Genomic DNA, 22,474 nt, shown 5'->3' with positions numbered 1-22,474 from the left:
TAGCAAATTAACTACGACCCGATCCGTAGTTAATCCGTTGCAAGTTAACTTCAAACTAACCCCGTAGTTGATTTCCATAGAAAATCCACTACCGATAATAGCGTAGTAAATATTTCGTAGTGAATTTACGACGACATAATTCCGCATCAAATATTTCGTAGTATATTTACTATGGTTTATTTCCGTAGCATATTTACTACAATATACTTATGTTGCAAATATTTCATAGTAAATTTACCACGGCCTACTTCCGTTGCGGAAAAAATGTGACATAATAGATTCCATAGAAATCCAGCTACATAATACTACATAAAAACATCTGTAGTAACTCCATAAAAATATCAATAGCCAAAAATGGTGACATGATTAGTTCAAATAAATACAAAAATGACTTAATTTTATTCCCAAAGCAAATTTATAACAAAATCAGCATTATGTAAATGCAATAACAATTTATCAAAAATATTGTAGAAATCCTATGTGAAATACTAACAAACATTTCTAAGTTACCAAAACATTGTTTATCGGTACAAAATATGACCGAAAAATAAAGGTTGCCACAAAAGAAGACCATTCTTTGCGAATTTCATCAATATGAGCATCTGTGTATCCATCTTTGCCACCCCCAACCTGAGAAAAAAATGTACTGCACTATAAAAAGGGAAGAGCATACAAAATCATGGGATATATAGAAAAAAATGTACTGCACTATAAATGAAAGTACATTGTTGTTTCTTGCATGCATGTAACCTACTGTTTCAATTATATAATTTGTCAAAACATGCTACCTTACATGTTATACTTTGTTAAGTTCTTGAAATTAGAGGAATGTAATAAAATGAAATTTTCGAAAGTTTAAGCTACATGTTCCTTTCTGAAAGTAACAAAAATGACATAATAGCATCCTACTTTGTCAAAACATGGAAACTTACATGATATGCTTTGGTAATTTCTTGAAATTAGAGGAATGTAATAAATTGACAAATTTTAAAGATTAAACTACACGTTCCTTTGCTCAAGTGACAAATACATATGTCAAAATAGCATCCTCTTTTGTTAAAACATGCCAACTTACATTATATGGATTGAAGCAATTAATTAGAAGTGTTGACATCAGATTAAAAATAGACAGATGCCTATTTCACAAAAGAAACTAATCAATAAAAAACATATCTAACCGGAATTAAATTCACAGATATTACATTCAATAGGAAAGACCAAACTAAAAAAGGGGTTGTTGTTGGAGGTAAGACTTAAGAGTAGCACTAGACATCAATATAAATTACCTCCCACGGGCAAAATAAGCTTTGGTTGTTCCATTGGGTTGCACAACCTCACAAACTCTCAACTCAATGTCATTTGTTGCTGCTATCTTCATGGCTCAACTGTCAAACATAATCATCACAAAAACATCACAATCACCACCACATTAACACAGTATGAGTATCAGTATCAAGGAGTATCAGTATCAATACCTTTTCAAACTTCCGTACGAGCCTCATGGACTGTTCCTGGCCTTCAGGATTCCGAGCCATGGAATGCACCCTAGCCAATGCCTTTTCCACTCCAACATATTTCTGTTTCCGACCTATTCTTAGAAAATCATATTCCGATTCTGAAGCTCTCAATTCCAGCCAGAATCCATGCAACCCACTAAGGAATAACTTTCTCCACTATCCCAACAGACCACACCACTTTTTTATAATGCTTTCGAACTTTATGCCCATGAAAATGTGCCAAAAAAAATCAGATCAATAAGATTCCCACTTAAATTAACAACATCAAAAAACTAACACCAGTTTACCTGAATCTTGACAATGCTGAAAGAAGATTGGTGAGATCATTTTTGCTAAATATCCAACAATCCCTTTATGCCCTTTACTCGATGCCAGATCAGCAGCCATTTGTCCACCTGGATTCATAGTTGTTGGGTCATCAACCACCTCTGCATACGCACCAAATTTCACCAGTGCCACCATTGTTTCTTCTCCGCAAAAAACACACTTTCTCATATCACAAACATTCAAGAAAATGATGCCCGTTTTGATCATTGACTTCAAAATGGATCAAAAGTCAAAACGTGCCATAAAGTGAAGCCCAATGGAGGGCAGTCCGGCCATGTGAATCTATAAAATTAGGGCTGACACCGGCGGTGACCGGACTGGAGGGCGGATGGAGGAGGCGGAAGGTGTGCACGTCGATAGAAGATACTTGAGGCGGAGGTCTAGATGTACACGATGTTGCTGGTTGTGAGCGGTCATAGTTAGAGGCTTGATGGTGGAAGGAATCGATCGGTCGTAGTGAGAGGCTTGATGGTTGAAGAAATCGATCAACTGAGAGATGGAGAAAAGGAAGCGGGTAAGTAGAGTCGATCGATTGTGATTGTGAAGGACCGCCGTTTTAGGTTTAGTGGTGTTAGTTTTTTTTATTCTTTTGATCGTGGGAGTTAGGGAAACCGTTTTTAAGGATAGTAATTAAGAGTCCCTCTTCTAAAATAGTTATAAAAAATACTTTAAACTATATTTATATTTAAAATAATATAAAAAAAATTAAAAATAAATAATATTATATTTTATATTAATCATATTTATTAAATAACTTATAAAAAAATCTTTTTAAAATTATATGAAAAATAATATCATTATCACAAAAATGAATATGATACTTCTTGTAAAAGCGTATGATTATCAGTTTGTGGTGAAAGTTTAAATATATCTGAAACAATTATCACATTTAACCATAATAATAACTAGTTAAATAAACTCAAAATATATTAAGTTAAACTTGGAATAAACTCAAAGTATATGGGGTGAGAGTAAGAGTATGGGATGAGTGTGGGTGCAGGGTAGAGTTAGTTGGATGGGTGAGTAGGTGTGGGGTGGGATAGCGACAGTGTTGGCTTGTGGCTTAAGGCGTAGGGCTTATGGCTTATGGTGTAGTGCTTACGGCTTATGGCTTGGGGTTAAGGATTAGGGCTCATGGCTTAGGGCTTACGACATAGGGCTTAGCTATGTCTTAAGGCTTAGGGATTAGGGCTTATGAGGTTAATGATGTACGGCTTATGAGGTTCATTCGGGGGCCAACACGCATAGAGAAGGACCACAATCAAACTAACAGGATGGGACCTCCCCACGCACCCACTACCACCACCAACAACAACAACAACTTGTTTTCTTATAAGGTTTTGGCGGTTCTTATAGACCTCAAATGCAACGTGGTTGCTGCTATAATATAGTCATATGTAGATATATAAAAAAATTTCTGTTCTCGAATAGAATGTGTCAGTCTCTAAAGTTCCACACATTAAAATCAATCGAATATAGTTTTGGAGAGTTATTCATTGGTCGTTCGGGATCGTTTAAGGGTCTAAACTTTACTTGAGAAGCTTCTAGACACTTAAAATTGCTTATTGGAAAATTTCATTGCATAATATTTATGATTTTTTTTATTTTATAGCATATAGTTGCGATCATTGACTCCATAGAAAATTTTGTAGCAGCATAGCTACGAATATTGATTTCGTAATAAATGTTGTAGCAAATTAGCTATGGACTTAGATTCGATAACAAATTTTGTAGCAAAATAGCTACATATTTTGATTTCGTAACAATTTTTGTAGCAAAATACCTATAAACTTAGATCCGTAGTAAATTTTGTAGCAAAATACTTATGACTTATAATTTCGTAGCAAATTTTGTAGCACACCAGCTACGAAATCCAATTACGTCGCAAAATTCCGTAGTTATCCGAATATTAGCTACAGAACATAATTATGTAGCTAATTATGTAGCAAATATAGCTACGTCTAACTATTCTGTAGCATAGTCCATAGTAGAATACCTACGGTTTTTAATACCGTAGCAACATTCCGTAGTTATTCAAATATTAGCTACAAAATGCAATTCTATAGCAAATTCCATAGTAGAATAGCTACGACAAGCCATTTTGTAGCATAATCCATAGCAAAATAACTATAGATTGTACTTCCGTAGCAAATTTCCGTAGTTATTTCAACGTTTTCTTGTAGTGGTTGTCGACGCTCATGTCTCAATGTCGATGGTCTTCATTTTGTTTGATGGGTAACATTTTCTTGTTTTTCATAGCTTTTCACATTTCAAAAATCAAAAATCCCAAAAAGATTTTATTTCTTTTGTATTTCCTTTTAAGAAAACCAACCCAAATCTTGATTCATGAGACTATGATGATGGTGAAACCCAAAATTTCAAACTGATTAAGGCATTCACGATGAACTTTATGTTCAAGATTTTAACGAAACATTTGTTTCATTACCTCACTTCGATATTCAAAATCATATTATTTCGTTATGCATGATCTTGATAAAATGTTCTTCGCCCAAGACATTTTTGCCCAACAAGGTCCAATATATCATCAATTTTTTTTCGGGATATGATTTCAGTCTGAATATCAACTTGAAATTTTTTTCAAAGCTACTTGTCACTGTCTACACTGGTCAAACAAGTAATTTTGTTTACAATTTCACACTTATGTTAAGTTGTGATATGTAAAGAAATTTTGCCTACCAACTAAGCCTATGCAAAAGAATCCCTTCGATACTCCTCTATGAGAATTCGATTGTAATTCACGGGAAACTACACAAGTTGTTCGACATCTCTCTTGATGTAGAAAGAAACGATCTTTGCCTGGGATCTAACTGCCTTTATGTCGAAATCTATTTGACATCACAAAACCATTTGTTATTTGTTCTCATCTCATTCGTTGGCACAATTTTGCACTGAAATCCTCTAGGTTCTGAGTAATACCAACTAAGGCTAAAGATTTCACAAAGTCTTGCATATGACTTCGCTTTTAAACCCAAAAGTGAAAGAGCCCAGCCTCCATGCCGAAGGTTTTGTAATGGTTCTTATCCCTCTTCGGGCAAGCGAAACGATTGATTGATGTGATGGTTTGGTTGTTTCACAGGTTTCAAGGAAAAAGTGTTCATCACTTTTCGGACGTGGATACTTTTACGGCTACAGGTCCGTTTTTGAAGGCAACACGTGGCATAAATTTATTGCTAACCGCTTCAAATTCAAACTTGGGGTTTACGTACAAAAGGGTTTTGGGGTCATCTAATTCAAACTTTACACGATCAAGCTAAAGACTTTCCCCAATTATCTTTTCCTTTCCTTAACTTTTTTTTCTCATCTTCAAACCCTAACAATGGCGGCCACAAATGTTAATGTTGATCCTTCTCAAACAACTGATGATGCCACATCTCAACCTCTATTGAAGATTCAAAGTACCAACTACAGAGTTTAACCCGATGTTACCAAGTATCCAGAAGAGTTGAAGGTGCTTATTGTTGCTCTTAATCACTCCGTGCTTTCCACAGTGATGTCCTCTTCATTCTCTGTTCCAATGACCTGGTTATCGCTAGCTGAATCAACTGTTGTATTCAACAAGAAGACAAAGGTTGTTACGTTTCAACTTACCAATGAGAAGAAATACAAACTGTCAAAGAAGCACTTTGCTCAAATCGTGAACATTCCTAATGTTGAACCTTTCTATGAGGTTACGAATAAACAAATTGTTCACATGTTCAATGAGATGGGTTATCAACCTCCACTCACCAAGATCAGTGATTTCAAGAAGTCATCATTACCATGTATTTTGAATTTCCTTTTTGGAAATTTTCTTCGATGCTTGACAGGTCGAAGTGTTGGGTTGGATAAAGCTAAGCTTGAGGTCTATGTAATGGTTGTTGGTTTGTATTATAATCTTAATGTGGATTATGGTACTTAACTATGCCAGGAGTTTGGTAACTGTATTGCCCACACTAGTGTTCCTAATGGTGTATCTTGTGCAAGGTATTGGAGTTTGATCTTGCAGTATGTGTACGAAAAAAGGGTATAATGGTTCCAGATGATGTTCCAAAAGCAGAATTTTCCTTGTATCTGTTAGGTTTTATGTACTCTAACATTCCTATGGTGCACATACAACCCTAATGCTTTGGATCTAAGTTTTCTCTAATTATACATGCAACATTGTTTTACAAAGCATAAAGCCTAAAGTAGCATGCAAGGTAACAATTTAAATCATAAAACAGTTAGAGGAGTACCTTGTGTAGTAGGTTGCTTGTCTTTGACCTTTAGGAGCCTAGAACCTCAAGTGTGATGCCTCAAATGTATTATAACAAACCAAGAACAAGAGGATGGACTTGAGAGAGAGGCTTAGGAGCTCAAAATCGGCTAGCAACTCTTAGTATGCATGGGGTAACCGAGTTTAGGTGTTAGAGGTTTCTTATATAGTCTAGCTTCACAGACATGCAAAACCTAACCCAACATGACCCTTCATATTTCATAGGCCCTTTGGGCTAAACCTTTATGGACCTGCATATAGATTTAGTCCAACTCTAATCAACATGGGTCATGAGTCCAACTACAAGAATTACTGATTTACTTAATCAGTCCCTATAACTTTAATTAATTTCTTTTGATCAATAAATTAATACCAAATTAATTCTTGATCAATCCTAATTAAATAATGTGATTCCTCAATTAATATATTATACTTATAATATATTAATAAACCACAATAACCTCTTCTTCAAGTATCCATCCTATCAAATTATTCTAGAGTGTTACAACCAAAATAGACCATGCTATTATCGGGTCAAGTACATACCAATTATAGTTATGGGCTTAGACACCTAATCCAACAGTATCAACATCCCAAGACGGTGGAAGATTATTCGGAGGAGTTTCCTTCAGTTTCTCAAATTCCGGATGCCATGCTTCATAAGGTGGATCTATCGTATCTTGTTCTTGTGGCTTATCTTGCCACAATCAACAATACTGTTAAAACAGGGGTTTTGTTACCCAAAGGAATTGCAGGCACATCTAAGTAAAACAAGTGGTCAAAGAAGGTTACCTAGGCTAGTCCATCGAAGCCTAGTCTTGTACTTTTTGAGAAGGAGGTTTCTAAGCCTGTTCAAGAACCTACACTTCAAGGGACTGAAAAAGAAGTGGTGCCTTCAAAATCTGGTGTTCTCAAACGAACGAATAAAATGGAACATAAGCCTCATCAATCACCTGAAAGAAGGCCAATTTTCGAAGAGGTTCCTGAGAAAACCATTTCATTACCAAAAGGTGTTTTACTTACTAAATCGAAGCGGATTCGCAAACCTCAATTAAGTCGAAAGGGAGTTACTATTCGTGAAATTACAGCTCCAGTTTCTCCAGCTTCAAAGAAATGTAAGACATGGTGAAGAAAATCATGAAGAAGCGAAAGGTAATACAAGATCCATTGGATGAGGTTGTGCTTGAAACCGAGTTTGAAGATAGCGATCAGTCTCCACCAAAGAATGATAACATTAGTTTCAATTCACCCTAGAGGGACTCACTAGTCAAGTCGACTTTCGAGGCGACTGGCAGTCTTAGTGGCTCTGTGAAAACATCTCATGTGGACACATCTACTAATCTGGGTGTTTCATCTATTTTTTCCATCCCTGAGCAGACTTCGGTCAAACCACCCGAAGTTTCGACTGCCAAGTCCGTTACGGAGGAGGTGCAAACTTTAAGCATCACAGTGGACATATCTAATATAGACACAAATGTCAACATGGGTGATGGGGTGTGACTCATGATGCCTAAGGTATTTCGAATATCTCTATTTCACCTGCTCCTGTTTCCATCATTATTTCATCTAAATTCGAAACTACTGCTATTGATACTTCCACTTCGTTACCACCATTTCACTCACCCACTCCTGCATCTTTACCTACTTCTGCAATTTCAACCACATATTCTCATATTATGGATCAACCTATCACTTCGTTGTTTCCTTCTCAATCAACTGATGGTCCAAAGTCTGCTTCGAAAGTTGAACCACATGATGATGATTATATGGTTTCTTTTGCTGATATATAATTCGATCCTAAAGAGGAGAATATACCGGATCATATGCTCATGTCTGGTAAGCAATTCAAGATCCTCAACCGCAAATTGAGTTCTTTACTACAACTTCAAGCTGATGCTGGTAGTAGAAATAGTGTATTTGGGATCGAAGTTGATGTCATGATTGAAACCCCAAGAACATCGGTTGAAGACCATCATGGAGCAGAATGAAACAAAACTTGGGAAGAGTTTGAAGCGTCTGTTTGATTCTTTTAATCATGTAGTTAAGGATTTGAGGGCAGTTACTAAGGAACGGCATCTTTTACTTGTCGACGCAGTTAAGCGAGTACAGGAGGATGTTAACTTCAAAGTTGAGGAACTTCGTTCTGAGATGACCAAGGAGGTTGCTAAAGTTGATCAGAACTATTCCAATATTCATACTAAGGTTGATATAGTTGTTGATGCTGTTACGAAGCTTGTTGAATTCCATAATTCTCTTATCACCAAAGTTGATTTGAAGTCTGAGTCTGATTCTAAGCAGTTTGTTAATCTTCAAGAGTTATTGGGAGGTTTGAAGGAGTTAATTTCGAAACTTGTTGTTTCTCCTTCATCTTCGATTTTGTTAAGACTCGTTATCAAAAATGTTTTCTTCATTGGAGTCCAACTTCAAGGTTGATCTTGCTCCTCTTATGAAGTTTGTTAATTTGATGCGCATAGCTGCCCCACCTGTTTCCACAGGGGTGCAAGGGGGGAGAAAAGGGTGTTGGTGCATCAAAGGATTCGGATCAAGGAAAAGTTGTTGGTAAAGTATTGAGCACACAAATTTCTACTTTGCTTCCAACGTCTATGTTAACTACTTCAACTACCATGACTCCGAAGCCTTTAACTAAAGGGATTGTTATTTGTTCATCTGCTGGTGGATCAAGTTCGAAGCCACCTCCATCAAAAGAAGAAATGGAAGGAAAAGGAAAGGGTATACTGACTGAACCAGCTATAGAAGAAAAGAAGATGGCTTTGGAAAAAGAAATGGAGAAACAAAGGAAAATTCAAAGCATTCTAAGACAAAGACAGAGTGATCCTCCAGGTCTTGACAAGGGTGATCCAACAAAGTCATTTTGTTACGAGACTATTGAAGCTAGTGTGTTCAATGGAATATGCATGATTTTGAGAAAGTTCCTAAAAAGAGCTTTGATACTGAAAACACTGATTTCAATCAGTTGGATTTTCCTATCAATGAAATGATGTTCATTTCAGCTCAATATCAAATTGTGGATAAGTTTGAAGACAAGGAAGAATACAATAGGTTGAAGATCAGATTTCATGTTGTACTTGGTGAAAGACAAGAGGATATCTGGTAAAATTTCAAAGGATGTTTTATTCGAAGAAGTATTGCAGAATTATCGATTTCATGTTGTCATCAGATTTCATGTTGTACTTTTCTGTAGCAGATTTTCCTTTGATGAATCTTAATGATCTCATCAATGTTGCGAGAATCTTGAGAGGTGTGGATGTTTCGAAGCTATAGTTGACCAGAAAAGAAGACTTTCTGATTGGGTGTGCACATATAAAATTATTTATAGACAATTACCATGATTGTCTTGCAATGACAGATGTGGAGCTTGCACTTGCAATGGGTCGTTAAGTTCCTATGCCTCAATCGATGGTTAAAGGTCAAGGAAGTCCTAAGAACTTTGAAGATGGTGAAATTTGCGTGAAACCATTGGGAAATTTTTTTGTTTGGAAGAACAAGAAAGGAAAGATTACAAAGTTCATTTTTCAAGTTTGTGATGTAGAAAAGTATACCAATTCGCAATATGCGAATCTTCTTGTTCGTATAAATAGTTGCAAAAGGAATACTGAAGGAGATAAAGCTGATGTTCGAAAAACAATCTTTTGGTATACAGAGATAAGAAGAGTCCTTCATCAAGCAACGAAGATGCTAATGACCTAGGACTCGACACTACTCACAAAGGGGGAGAATGTTGAGGTCGAATGGAGTTGTGAGGTGTCAAAGTGTCATGAGTCTGTCTTAGTGTCGAAGTCTGTATTTCATCTTTCGCTATCTGTATTTCATAGGGGCACTTTGGTATGTCGAAGCTTAATAGAATTAGCCCTTATCTATTTTTTGTTAACTTTTGTAATGCCTATAAATAGGTGTTAGATTCTAGAGAGAGAGTAACTTTTGGGCATTTCTTGTTCTTACTCTATTCACTCCTTGTAACCTTCAAAGGTTTAATTGAGCCATCCAAATTATATTTACTCTTGTGTTCTAGATTCAAACTATACTCTGATTTCATTTCGTCTACTCGATCAATACGAACTACACTTAAAAAAAATATTTACAAAGCATCCAAATTATAATTGTGTTTTCGTATATAGTAATTGTCCATAAAGTATTTCCTCTCAAGCTCTTTGAAATTATTTCCTTTAATTTTCCAGTGTTCTAGAAAGTTATAAGTTTAGCCGTTAAAATTTTAATGTTTACATGAATTTTAATATTATTTAAAATATAGTCGTTTTCATTTTATTGGTTTTACATTTGGTACGGTTTGTTAAGTGGAAATGTATGCTTTGTCATCCACACCCAAAAAAATTTGTGAGGTCCAAATTAAATCATTGAGATGGCAAAATGTTTATAATTAACGAAGCATAATTACAATTATTTTTAATCAAACACGACTACAATAAACCAAAATTATTGTTTTTATTTACAATAGTTTTGTCAAATACAATCATCTTTTACAATTTATTAAAATATGTTAATATTAACAATAAAAACATGTAATATTAATAATGTTTAAATTAAATTTATTAATAATCAGGGATATCAACTATATGAATGTTATAATTATTACGTGGTGCATTCGATGAAATATATGCATTCAAACGAGCATTATACAATATTATTTTCCATCCAACTGAACATGCTGATCTATTATGACGATCTATTGTGACACCAAAATGGCGTACACGACTGAAGAGCAAAACCCTAATTCTTGGACATGGCACCAATTTAAACAACCTTAAGCCTCATGGACTAAACCCTAATCAACCTCCATAGCCTCATTTCGCCCTTTTACCCAGAGTTTCCTTGTGAGAGTGTTCTTGAGCTTAAAGAGTGAATTTGTGGCCATTTTAGAGTGTATTGGAGAAGAAGAAATTACTGAGCAAGCTTGGTGTGGTATTGAGTTTCAAGATCTTGCATCTATTTCACCTTGAAGAGCTTCTGGAGGTATAAAGTTTTTATCTTGCCACCTTATTCATTAGATTAAGTTAGGATTTGCATTATTGTCCCTTTTTGTGTTCATGGATCATCTCTTGGGAGTTTGAGCAACTCCAGAGCTTAGGAAAAGTAGATCTGAGGTCCTTTGGTTCATCTATACCATAAAAATGTAGTCTTGGTGAGCACTTTGACCTCATGCATGGGTAAAGACCCTTGGAAAGGTCTTAATGGATTGTTGGGAGTATATGGAACATGCAAAGTCATAAAGTTGCCAACTTTATGCCTTAGGACGCCTTAATGGACTCAGGACTAAAGTTGGACGTTGAAATCCCAAGTATTAAGCACTTAATGGTCAGTTTTGCATATCAGACTAGTGCGCTATGTGTAGCAGCTTGTATGCAGCGTGTAATGACTGGACCATGGTACGCCAAGCGTATTAGAGGGGTACATTGAGCGTATGCACTCAGATGGGTTTTGGGCTTCGCATGGGCTTGTAAGCCTTGTTGGGCCTTGACCAGTTGTGGGCCTGGGCATGTTTTGGATTGATGGACCAATTTATCTCTTTTGGGCCATGTTTGCTATGGTTGGGCCTTGTTGGGCCATGTGGCCCATGAGTAGTTTTGGACACAGACTTGGGGCCCATTAGCTAGGAGAGACTTTTGGGCTATGGTGAAAGGACTTGGGTTTAAGTAATTGGGTTTTACAATTAGATTGTGTTTAACCCTAATTTAAGGTTAACGGTATTATTGTTCAGCACGGGTGGTTTCAGACTGTTAGGCGAGTAGCTTTCGTGTTCAGCAGACTAAGGTGAGTCTCCTCACCATAACAATGGGTCTAAGGCACCAAGGCCGGCCCATTTAATTAGTTGTAGTGTTTATTGTAGATTTACTACTGATATGTCTGATATGCATATATATATGAGGATGTGCTAGTACTTATTGACTAGATATGCAAAGACCCCGGGGGGGAGCCCGTGGCAGTTGGATATAAGACCATGTGGGGGAGACCATGGCAAGTAGTTAAGACCATGTGGGAGAGCCAATGACACATAGGAGTAAGACCCTGGGGAGAGCCCACGACATCCCTATATGTTTATGTATGAGCTATGTAGTATGATAGATATCTTTGTGATATATGGTATGCTAGTTGACTTTGTGTTATTTGCATGCAAGACCCCGGGGGAAGCCTGTGGCAGGCGGATATCAAACCATGTGGGGGAGTTCATGGCATCCGAGGTAAAGACCATGGGGGAGCCCATGGAATGTAGGTATAAGACCCTGGGAGCGAACCCACGACATCCTTATATGTTAGTATGTATGGCTTATGTGATTTATGTAGCTTATATAGCTAATATGGAACATGTGATTATGTGGATTGTGTGCGGTATGCTCTGGGGAACTCACTAAGCATTAGCTTATAGTTTGTTGATTGTTTCAGGTACTTCAGAGCCTAAGGGCAAGGGCAAGGTTTGATGGCGGACATGCACTCTCCGATATTTTATATGGGGACACTCTGATATTTGAAATAAAATGTTGATGATATAGATTTTGATAACAATTTTTATTGATATTTCATATTTTATGGTAATGTTTTGATTAATTAAAAATGAAATTTTTATTTGGGAATTTGGGTCGTTACAATTTGATCGTAGTGGGATTCATTTACACCGCACTCAATAATCATAGTAGGATTCATTTACACCTCACTTAATAAGAGAATGAAATTTAGAGTATTTATAGTAAAATGTGGGATAACTTAAAATACCTTAAATATAAATATAATTATATTATTTTTATTTAATCATAGTGAGAATTATTTACACCACACTCAACAAACATAAAAATATAACAATTTAGAAAATTTAAATTTATAAAAAAAATATTTAAATATTAAAATTGAAGTGCTTATTTATCTTTTAAATTTAAACTAATAATTTAAATAAATAAACAACTAAAATAATTTGATTCAATTTAGAAATTTATAAAGAATAAAGAATGTTGCATTAATGAATTGGATATACATTTATTATTATATTTATTATATTTTTTAAATATTATATGAAATTTAATAAAAGAGAAAAAACCACAAAATGACACATTAATATAATTTAATCTAAATTTACCACAAAATGACATGTGACATAATGCATAACAGGATGACAAGTGACAAAATTATTTTCATTTATTAGGCAGAATTTAAATTTATAAGAAAAAAAATATTTAATTATTAAAATTGAAGTGGTTATGTATCTTTTAAATTTAAACTAAGAATTTAAATAAATAAACAACTAAAATAATTTGATTCAGTTTAGAATTTTAGAAATTATAAGGAAAGTTGCATTAATGAATTGGATATACATTTATTATTACATTTATTATATTTTTTAAATATATGAAATTTAGTAAAATGGAAAAAAAACACAAAATAACACACTGGTATAATTTAATCTAAATTTACGACAAATGGCATGTGGCATAATAAATAAGTAGATGACAAGTGACAAAACCTATCTCCCAGACCACTACAATCGATCCTAATTGATTTCTCCAATCGTTTCATCATCTCCAAGCCAAGGTATGCTATATTGCTGTATTAATATTTTGATCTCTGTAATTAGTTTTGTTTAGTAATTTGGGATTCAAGATTTGTTTTGTAATTTGTGATTCAATTGTATCAGTGCTCTTGCGATTCAATTGTATCAATTATTGCTTGGTTGAAGGAGAAATTTGAACAAGCTATGAACAGGAATGATGTAAAAGCTATCAAAACTATTAATTCATTGAATAAACATGTTTCTTTTACTGAATTTGTCTGTTATTTTGATGTAATTTTCTATGAATTGGAATGCCTATAAACTATTTGATGTTTTGCTTTAATGAGATTACAGTTGAACAAGCTACTGCAAGTGGCTGAACGGTATGTTAAATGGGATTTGATAATGAAATTTCAAGTGGAAAGAATAAAAATCAATGGTTTTGATGGATTTTTTCTGTTATTTACAACTATGGATGGATTTGGTTGGTCTTAAATTGTTGGAAGCTTTGTTTTAGAACTGTAATGAAGATATGAATAAAAAGATCAGAAGCCTCTACTCTTCTTGGAAGAACATTTTTAATAAAGGGAAAAAGGTTCTTTATTAGAGATTTTTTTATCTCTTGCAAGCCCTGAGATGTGGGGTTTTCAAAGCTGAAAAGTCAAAATTATTGAAGCAAGATGGAGAAGAGTTTTAATACTAGTAATAATTTGTCTGTTGTACAATCTTTTTCCTAGCCCAGACATGAACATGACGGGATAGCATGAAAAAAAGGGTTAGGAAAAAATTATATATTGACAAGTTTTTTTAGTAGAGATGGTGATAAATACTAGTAATAATTTATTAATATTTGTTGTACAATTAATTACATTATCAGAGCCATTGACAAAGTGAGCAAAATAGAATTAAGTTATCAAAACTTAATTATTACATAGTTATGTTAGTTTTTTATTTTTCAAATTTTGAGCTTTTGAGGTACTAAAAACTTTGCTATTTTTTGACCTTTCTAATCATGGGTTATTGAGGGGGAATGCACAAGAGAGTTGTTACGTTGATTTGATATTAATTTTATAAAAAATTTGTTTGTTACATGCAAAAATATGTAGTTCTTCATCTTGAGGATTTTTTTCTTTGAACAAAAGTTACAAACCTTTAATTTGTTTATTTTTTTACTATAGGTTGAATGATTTTATAAAAAATTGTTGTTGGAGGGTATTATAGTCATTTTGTACAGTCAGTTGTATAAAATCAAACAACAAGTTTCAGTAAGAAGTTAACTCAGTCAGAACTTCTAACTCAGTCAGTTTCTAACCCAGTCAGCTCTAACCCAATTAGCAACTATCAAACGACCCCTAAGTTCAAAGACGATGGAACACGATGTTTAATGGACTGAATTTGGTTGCCAAATTTCAGAGATATCAGAAGTCTAGTCATGGATGAAGCTCACAAGACAATATATTCAGTTCATCCAGGATCCGATAAGATGTACCTGGACTTGAAGTAATGATATTTGTATCCCAACATGAAGGTATAGATCACTACCTATGTGAACAAATGCTTGACCTACACAACGGTCAAGGCGGAATATCAAAAGCCCTCAGGTCTACTGCAACAACCAGAAATACCTAAGTCGAAATGGGAGCAAATCGCCATGGACTTCATCATGAAACTACCTAAGACGCCCATTGGATACGACACTATTTGGGTAGTAGTTGACCATCTGACTAAATCCGCTTACTTCTTACCGATAAAGATGGAAAAACTGGCTAGGACATACATCAAGGATATAGTTAGAAAGCATGGCTTGCCAACATCTATTATCTCAGACAGAGATAGTAGATTTACATCTCGATTTGGAAATCATTGCAGCGGGCATTAGGAACACGTCTCGACATGAGCACAGTCTACTATCCTCAGACAGATTGTCAAAGTGAAAGGGACCATACAAATGCTTGAAGACATGTTCCAAGCGTGTGTGATACACTTTGGAGATGCTTGGGATACTCACCTACCCTTGATTACATTCTCCTATAGTAATAGCAATCACACTAGCGTAAAGGTTGCACCATTTGAATCTCTTTATGGCCAGGAAGTGCCCTTCACCAATTTGTTGGGCATAAGTCGGTGATACGCAGTTGGCAAAGAAAATCGCAAGGGATACTTTTCTAACAAGATCGGAGATCATACATGGGACTACAGATAAGATTGTGAAAATCTCTATAGCGATTGAATACCGCTCGTGATCGCCAAAAAAATTCCGACGAAAGCCTCTTGTATTCCAAGTTGGAGACAAGGTCATGCTGAAAGTCTCTCCTTGGAAAGGAGTAAAAAAGAATCAGGAAACAGGACAAACTCAATCCAAGGTACATAGGACCATTCGAGATCCTTACTAGAGAGGGTCTGGTAGCCTACTGGCTCATATTTCCCCAAGAGCTCACCAACATACATGATATCTTTCATGTATCAAACCTTAAAAACAGTCTCTCCAATGATATACTTACCGTGCCTGTCAATGAAATCCAAATTGACACGAAACTTTATTTCGTCGAAGAATTGATCAAAGTCATGGATCGAGAGGTCAAAACACTTAATCAGAGTCGCATCCCCATACTCCAAGTGCGATGGAACTCTAAGCAAGGGCCAAAGTACACGTGGGAGCGCGAAGACCAAATGAAGAGAAAATACCATCACTTGTGTGAAAGCATACCGACCACAAGCTAAGATTGTACATGGGACTACATATAAGATTGTGAAGATCAGATAGCGATTGAATACCGCTCATGATCGCCAAAAGAAATATGTAGACTTCTGACTAAAGCCTCTTGAGTTCCAAGTTGGAGACAAGGTCATGCTGAAAGTCTCTCCTTGGAAAGGAGTAAAAAAGAATCAGGAAACAGAACAAACTCAATCTAAGGTACATAGGACCTTTCGAGATCCTTACTAGAGTGGGTCTGGTAGCCTACCGACTCGTATTTCCCCAAGAGCTCACCAACATACATGATATCTTTCATGTATCAAACCTTAAAAAATGTCTCTCCAATGATACACTTACCGTCCCTCTCAATGAAATTCAAACTGACATGAAACTTTATTTCGCCGAAGAATTGATCGAAGTCATGGATCGAGAGGTCAAAACAGTTAAGTAGAGTCACATCCCATACTCCAAGTGCGATGGAACTCTAAGTGAGGGCCAAAGTACACATGGGAGCACGAAGACCAAATGAAGAGCAAATACCCTCACTTGTTCGAAAGCATACCGACCACAAGCTAAATTTCGGGACGGACTTTCCTTTAACAGAGGAGGATGTGACAATTGAGGAAAAAGCATCATCGACCACCGTTAGAAATTAACATAGCTAAATAATTGTAATAGGACAACGATATAATATTATGATATATTAATAAATATATTCGATTATGTCCTTACTAAATACGATTATTTCGACTAATAGGCTCATAAATAAGTGCGCGAAAAGTCATGTCATCTTAGGAGCAGATTAACACATTTGGAATGTACGTGTCAGCGTGATTCCAAAAATAAAAACTTCGTAAAAATCCGACCTAGCATGGAGGAGATATGATTTTTATAATATATATGAATCAACCGTGCATAAAAAGTTACAACGTCAAAATTTATGTAGAGAACGGGATGACTTCTAGCAAAAGTCACCAAAAGGAAAATCGTAGTACCCCTCAAAATAGGAATTTTGAGACTAAGAATGCCAAAAACAGACCCCGTATGAGAGAGTTATGATTTTTGTAAAATCATCACGGGTATAAAATATAGGGTAAAAATGAAAGTTAGAATTATCCAAAACAACCAAAAGGAAAGTTGTAGAACATGTCAATACCTATGCGGGGATATAAGAAACGTCGAAACGGATATCGTACGCGGGAGGTACGAAATTTAGAAAATGGATTTTCATCACGCGCGTCACGCAAGGCGCGGATTTCTGACATCGAGATCCGTCAGGATAATATTATGCATGGTAGATACTATGCCCAACATTTAAGGATAATATTATGCCTAGTCGTAACGCTGACCAACCCTTCAAGATGAGATCGTACCTAGTCGTTATGCTAATCAATTTTCTAAGAAACACTATACATAGTCGTTACCATGGCCAACTTTTGGGATAACATCGTACCTAGTCATTATGCTAGCCAATTTTCTAGGTACACTATACATACTCGTTAACCTAGCCAACTTTTAGGATAGCACTGTACCTAGTTGTTATTATGTCCGAATATCCTACTGGAATAACTAAACTAACTTATATATATATATATCAGCGTTGCAGAAATCGGCCTTGGCTGGTGATTATTCGGCGATTAATCGCTTGACGGCCTTGAACCGATTACGATTAGGGTGCTTAGCGGAAATTGGTCAAAATCAGTCAAACTCAAGCTTGGCGGTCATCGGTTTTTATAGTCGGGAAATATTTAAAAAAATTCAAATTTTTTAATTTTCAAATATTACACCAATATTTTAAATTTTCAAATTATTTAGTTTTCAAATTTTAAAATATTATATTAAAACTTTCAAATTTTCAAAATTTTAAAAAAGACTTACTTTTTAAGATATATTAAATTTTTAAATAGTTTTATTAATAATTTAGGGTCCCCGATTAATCGCTGCCTAGTCCGATTAATAATTTAACGATAGTCGACCGTCGAACGATTTTCACAACCTTGATATATATATATATATATATATATATATATATATATATATATATATATATATATATATATACACACACACACACACGTTTAGGTTATTCTATTGTAACTAATTATTGTGCGGATATCGTATGCTATGAGAATGATAAAGAAAATATGTTGTTTGATAATATAAATACGTTCAATCTTACATAACTATTGTCATTAACACACATTCTCACTAATTAAATCGTCTATAAGGTTGTTATACATTTATTATTATTATTCTCATTTCAGTCAGAATGTTTATTGAGTCGTATTCTGTCAGAATGAAAATGAGTGAAAAACGATGTGTGAGAACAAAAATAAATAATAATTAGCGAGAATGCATGAAAATGACGACATTTTTGTAAGGTTGAACGTATTCGCATTGCTAAACAACTTATTCTCTTAGTAATTCTCATAGCATACGATATCCGCACAATAATTAGTTAGAATACTTGAACCTAGCTCTCTCTCTCTCTCTCTCTATATATATATATATATATATATATATATATATATATATATATATATATATATATATATATATATATTCTCTCTCTCTCTCTCTCTCTCTCTCTCTCTATATATATATATATATATATATATATATATATATATATATATATATATATATATATATATATATATAAAGTGTAACTAATGGAACACGAAGAGCGAAAGTTTACACGTTAACTAGGGGTGAGTGTGGTGCGGTTCGGTGCGGTTATTAGCTAAAACCTCACCACTAACCGCAAATATGGTTAATCCATTTTCAAAACCGCTTGGTGCGGTTATTTTTGCGGTGCGGTTAGGTGGTTATTTTTGCGATGCGGTTTTGTTTTTTCTGTGTTGCGGTTATTAACCGTATGGATTTAGTGCAGTTACTTTGTGTGGTTTTTAACCACAATTTAGAGCTCAAACAATTTTAAGAGTTCAAAAATATTACTTGTAACAATAAAAATACCATAAGGTATAAGAAAATTAACTTAAATCACTAACAACTAATATCTTAAAAACATCAAATCAATAGTAATTAACAATAAATATCTTAAAAAAATCTAATTTCACCATTTGTCAAAGTTAAACATAAAAAAAATCAACACGTTTGTCTTCTAGTATTTTATCCATCTTTCATCCATGAAACTTGTCTTATTTTTAATATTTAATATATTAATAATTAATAAAAAATATTGTATATAATATATGCAGGGCGGTGCGGTTTTTTACGGTTTTTGAAAACTAATAACCGCACCGCACCGTAAGTTTGCGGTTTTTGAAAAACATAAAACCTTACCATCGGTTTTTATTGCGGTTGCGGTTTATCGGTTGCGGTTTATGCGGTTAATTTTAGTCGTGGTGCGATTTTTGCTCACCTTGAACGTTAATAGTTCTTAAATGAGACATTATTCATCCCTTAGCTAAATAACCTTTAGCTAACCCCGACCTATAATCATTAAATCTTAAGTGAGCGGGAAAGGTATGTATAAATCTATACGGGGCTGACACCCCCACTTGTGGTTGCTAGCTATTACCTTGACGGTCGAGTCACAATAGGCATAACTTTCTAAACTTTGGCGATGTCTGATGAAGCGTCGTTTCAGAGAGTTTCAACACCATGAGATCGATTATAGGAACTCATTGTAACATTGTTTAGCATTAAGTAACTAAAACAAGTAATAGGGATAAACCTAAGGAGTAGTGACATTATAACAAACTCAATGATGCGAGTTCATAATAATAATAATAGTACCTATAAAATATTATACAGTAAAACCATACAAAACTCTTTAAAAAATTGTGAAATCACTAACATTATGTTGACCTTTCAAAACTATATGTATTCTCAGGAGAATGAGTACTAGAGATGACGGGCGTATTCCCAAGAGATCAGTTGGAAATATTCATGTTCTGTTGATTTACTTTGGATTTGTCTTGTACATGTACCTCGAATAATTATGTAAGCTATATTATAATATAAATAAAAGGTAATGTTTATGTGATAAATTCAGTCTGTTATATATTTCTTGTCTGTGATCCAACATTCTAACGTCACACAGCCCAACGTTTCCGCCGCTAACCGAGGGTTTGACACTTTATGATATTTTGCTTTTGTTATTATCTTTCTAGTAGGTAAAATGTCAAAATCGTTCTTAGGAATTTTGATAGGAACTATTCAAAGATTTTAATGTTTAACAAACTTAATAAAATATCTACTATGGATCATATATACAAGATTTTGTTAGTTTATCGAAAATACAGATCTAAGATAATTTAGAGTGATGTTTAAAACATAGTCTATTTACCATAAATACCTAATCATAAAATTTCAATAATAGGAAAGAATAAGGAATTCTCAAGAAATTTTTGTCAATCATCCTTAGATAACTTTATGATTTCATGGTGCATTTATAATTAAGGCTTAGTAGTTTCTTTTAGATTGAGAATATTTTAAAATTATCATTATTAGTTTTGATAGGGAATTTAAATAGGATTTTCGAATGAATTTAGTTATTTTAGAGATAAAAAAACAATAAGCGAGTAATGTCGTAAAGTGCAAGTGTTAGAGTGATTATCTGAGACTAAGAAATGTTAGACTTTGGATTAATAAAACCTGGTTGAAGTTCTGATAAAATCTTTGTCATTGATCTTCATGTGCCCTTTTCATCGTATTCTTTTGGGATCATTACTTAGATATTCGATCAAATATTGAAGTTTTTTCGAGATTTGTTGGAAATCATTTGAGGATTTGCTTGAGATTCTACGAGTAGTTGTAGTAATTTCTATAACTTCATAAGATTATTCCAAGATTCATGTCAAAATTTTAGGGGAATGCTTTCAAGATCTGGAAGGAATATTCCCAAGATTCCCAAAACTTTTAGGAGATATTTCCAATGTTTACTAAGGATTTTCCCAAGATTCACGAGGGATGTTTCCAATATTCTTTGGGGATTTTACCAAGTTTTATTGGGTTTATGCCCAAACGGGTGTATAACATTAGAACGTTATGACATTGAAATTATTCTTAGATCTAGGATATGGCTTGTCACAAGGAGATTGTCAATACAACATAAAGCATATTGGTTCACTCGTTTTATTTCCATTCTTAGATAACATGCGTTCAAGCAGGGTGTCGAAACCCATATCGAATGAAATGTGAATACCTTTAAACCTTAGAAAGGATTTTGATACCTTCATCATAGGAGAGGTGATCAATCTCTATGTAGGGAATCTTGTTAAGTAACTAGGCAAGTTTTTGGGCAAGATCTTGATTTTGCTGTCTACAAAACAGAAATTCCATGAGAGGTGGGCATTAACTTAGCCAACTCCCATCTAGTGCTTAAGTTAGTAGTATGTTTTGGAGAATAAAAATTATGTAAATGAATTATGAGTGAAGGGATGTATACCTTTTTTGGGATTTAAATGGTTAAGATTACTTATTTACTGGATCTTGAGGTGGATTCCATTCCAAGATCTTGGTAGAATGCTTGCTTCCATGGTAGCAATCTAATATGCCCCTTTTCCAGCTTCAAAATCTCTGAAATACTAGCCTTCTCATTTAGGAGCTAGTTTTCTAGCCTTAGCGTCTTTGGTGTTTTGAAATTTTTTTCTTAATACAATATATCCTACCTTGAATCTCCTGATCTTGATGTTTTTGTTGTAGGATCTAGTTATTCATTGATGGTAAGATGCTATTTGAAAGTATTCAGATAGCACATTATCAATAATATGAAAATGAGAAGTTCTTAACATGAACGCCATTGGGCTTGTTCTTTTTAAGATATAACTATGTCTCAAATATATTTGATAATTAGTGAGATCCAAGTTTCAAGATGGGGTGATGAGTCGGATCTTAACTGGGATGTTGAAGCATCATCTTCAATTTCGTTTAGTTGTTTTTGTATTTCGATTGTTGGGATAGTAATGTGGATGATTGGAATCTTTATGCAAGGAGGAATCTTGAGAGCTGATCCAAGATTTACTAGTGCATCTGCTTCAGTATTTTCTTCCCTAGGGATTTGATCCATGTTGAAGATTTCAAATTCTTTTTCCAATTTTTTTACTATTTCAAAGTATTCAGATAGCTTTTCAAGATTCTAACTAGCAATCAGTGCATATGCTTCAGTATTGTCTTCCCTTAGCAATCAGTGCATATGC

The 22,474-nt window shown here is 34.5% G+C and overlaps 1 long non-coding RNA gene across 1 annotated transcript; it reads right to left on the bottom strand.

The window, feature by feature from the left end:
• Nucleotides 1-406: 406 nt before the first annotated feature.
• LOC145156476 (uncharacterized) lies at nucleotides 407-2,420 on the bottom strand. Its single transcript, XR_013736734.1, has 4 exons — nucleotides 1,805-2,420; nucleotides 1,476-1,715; nucleotides 1,287-1,385; nucleotides 407-630 (listed from the first exon to the last, which is right to left on the bottom strand). It is a non-coding gene; the product is annotated as an uncharacterized LOC145156476 (long non-coding RNA).
• Between the last annotated feature and the right edge of the window lie 20,054 nt (nucleotides 2,421-22,474).

Source organism: Lactuca virosa, chromosome 2 (assembly GCF_052849685.1).
Source record: "Lactuca virosa cultivar CGN04683 chromosome 2, Lactuca_virosa_CGN04683_v6, whole genome shotgun sequence".
NCBI classification, from domain to species: domain Eukaryota; kingdom Viridiplantae; phylum Streptophyta; class Magnoliopsida; order Asterales; family Asteraceae; genus Lactuca; species Lactuca virosa.
This window is presented reverse-complemented; position numbering and strand designations above follow the sequence as displayed.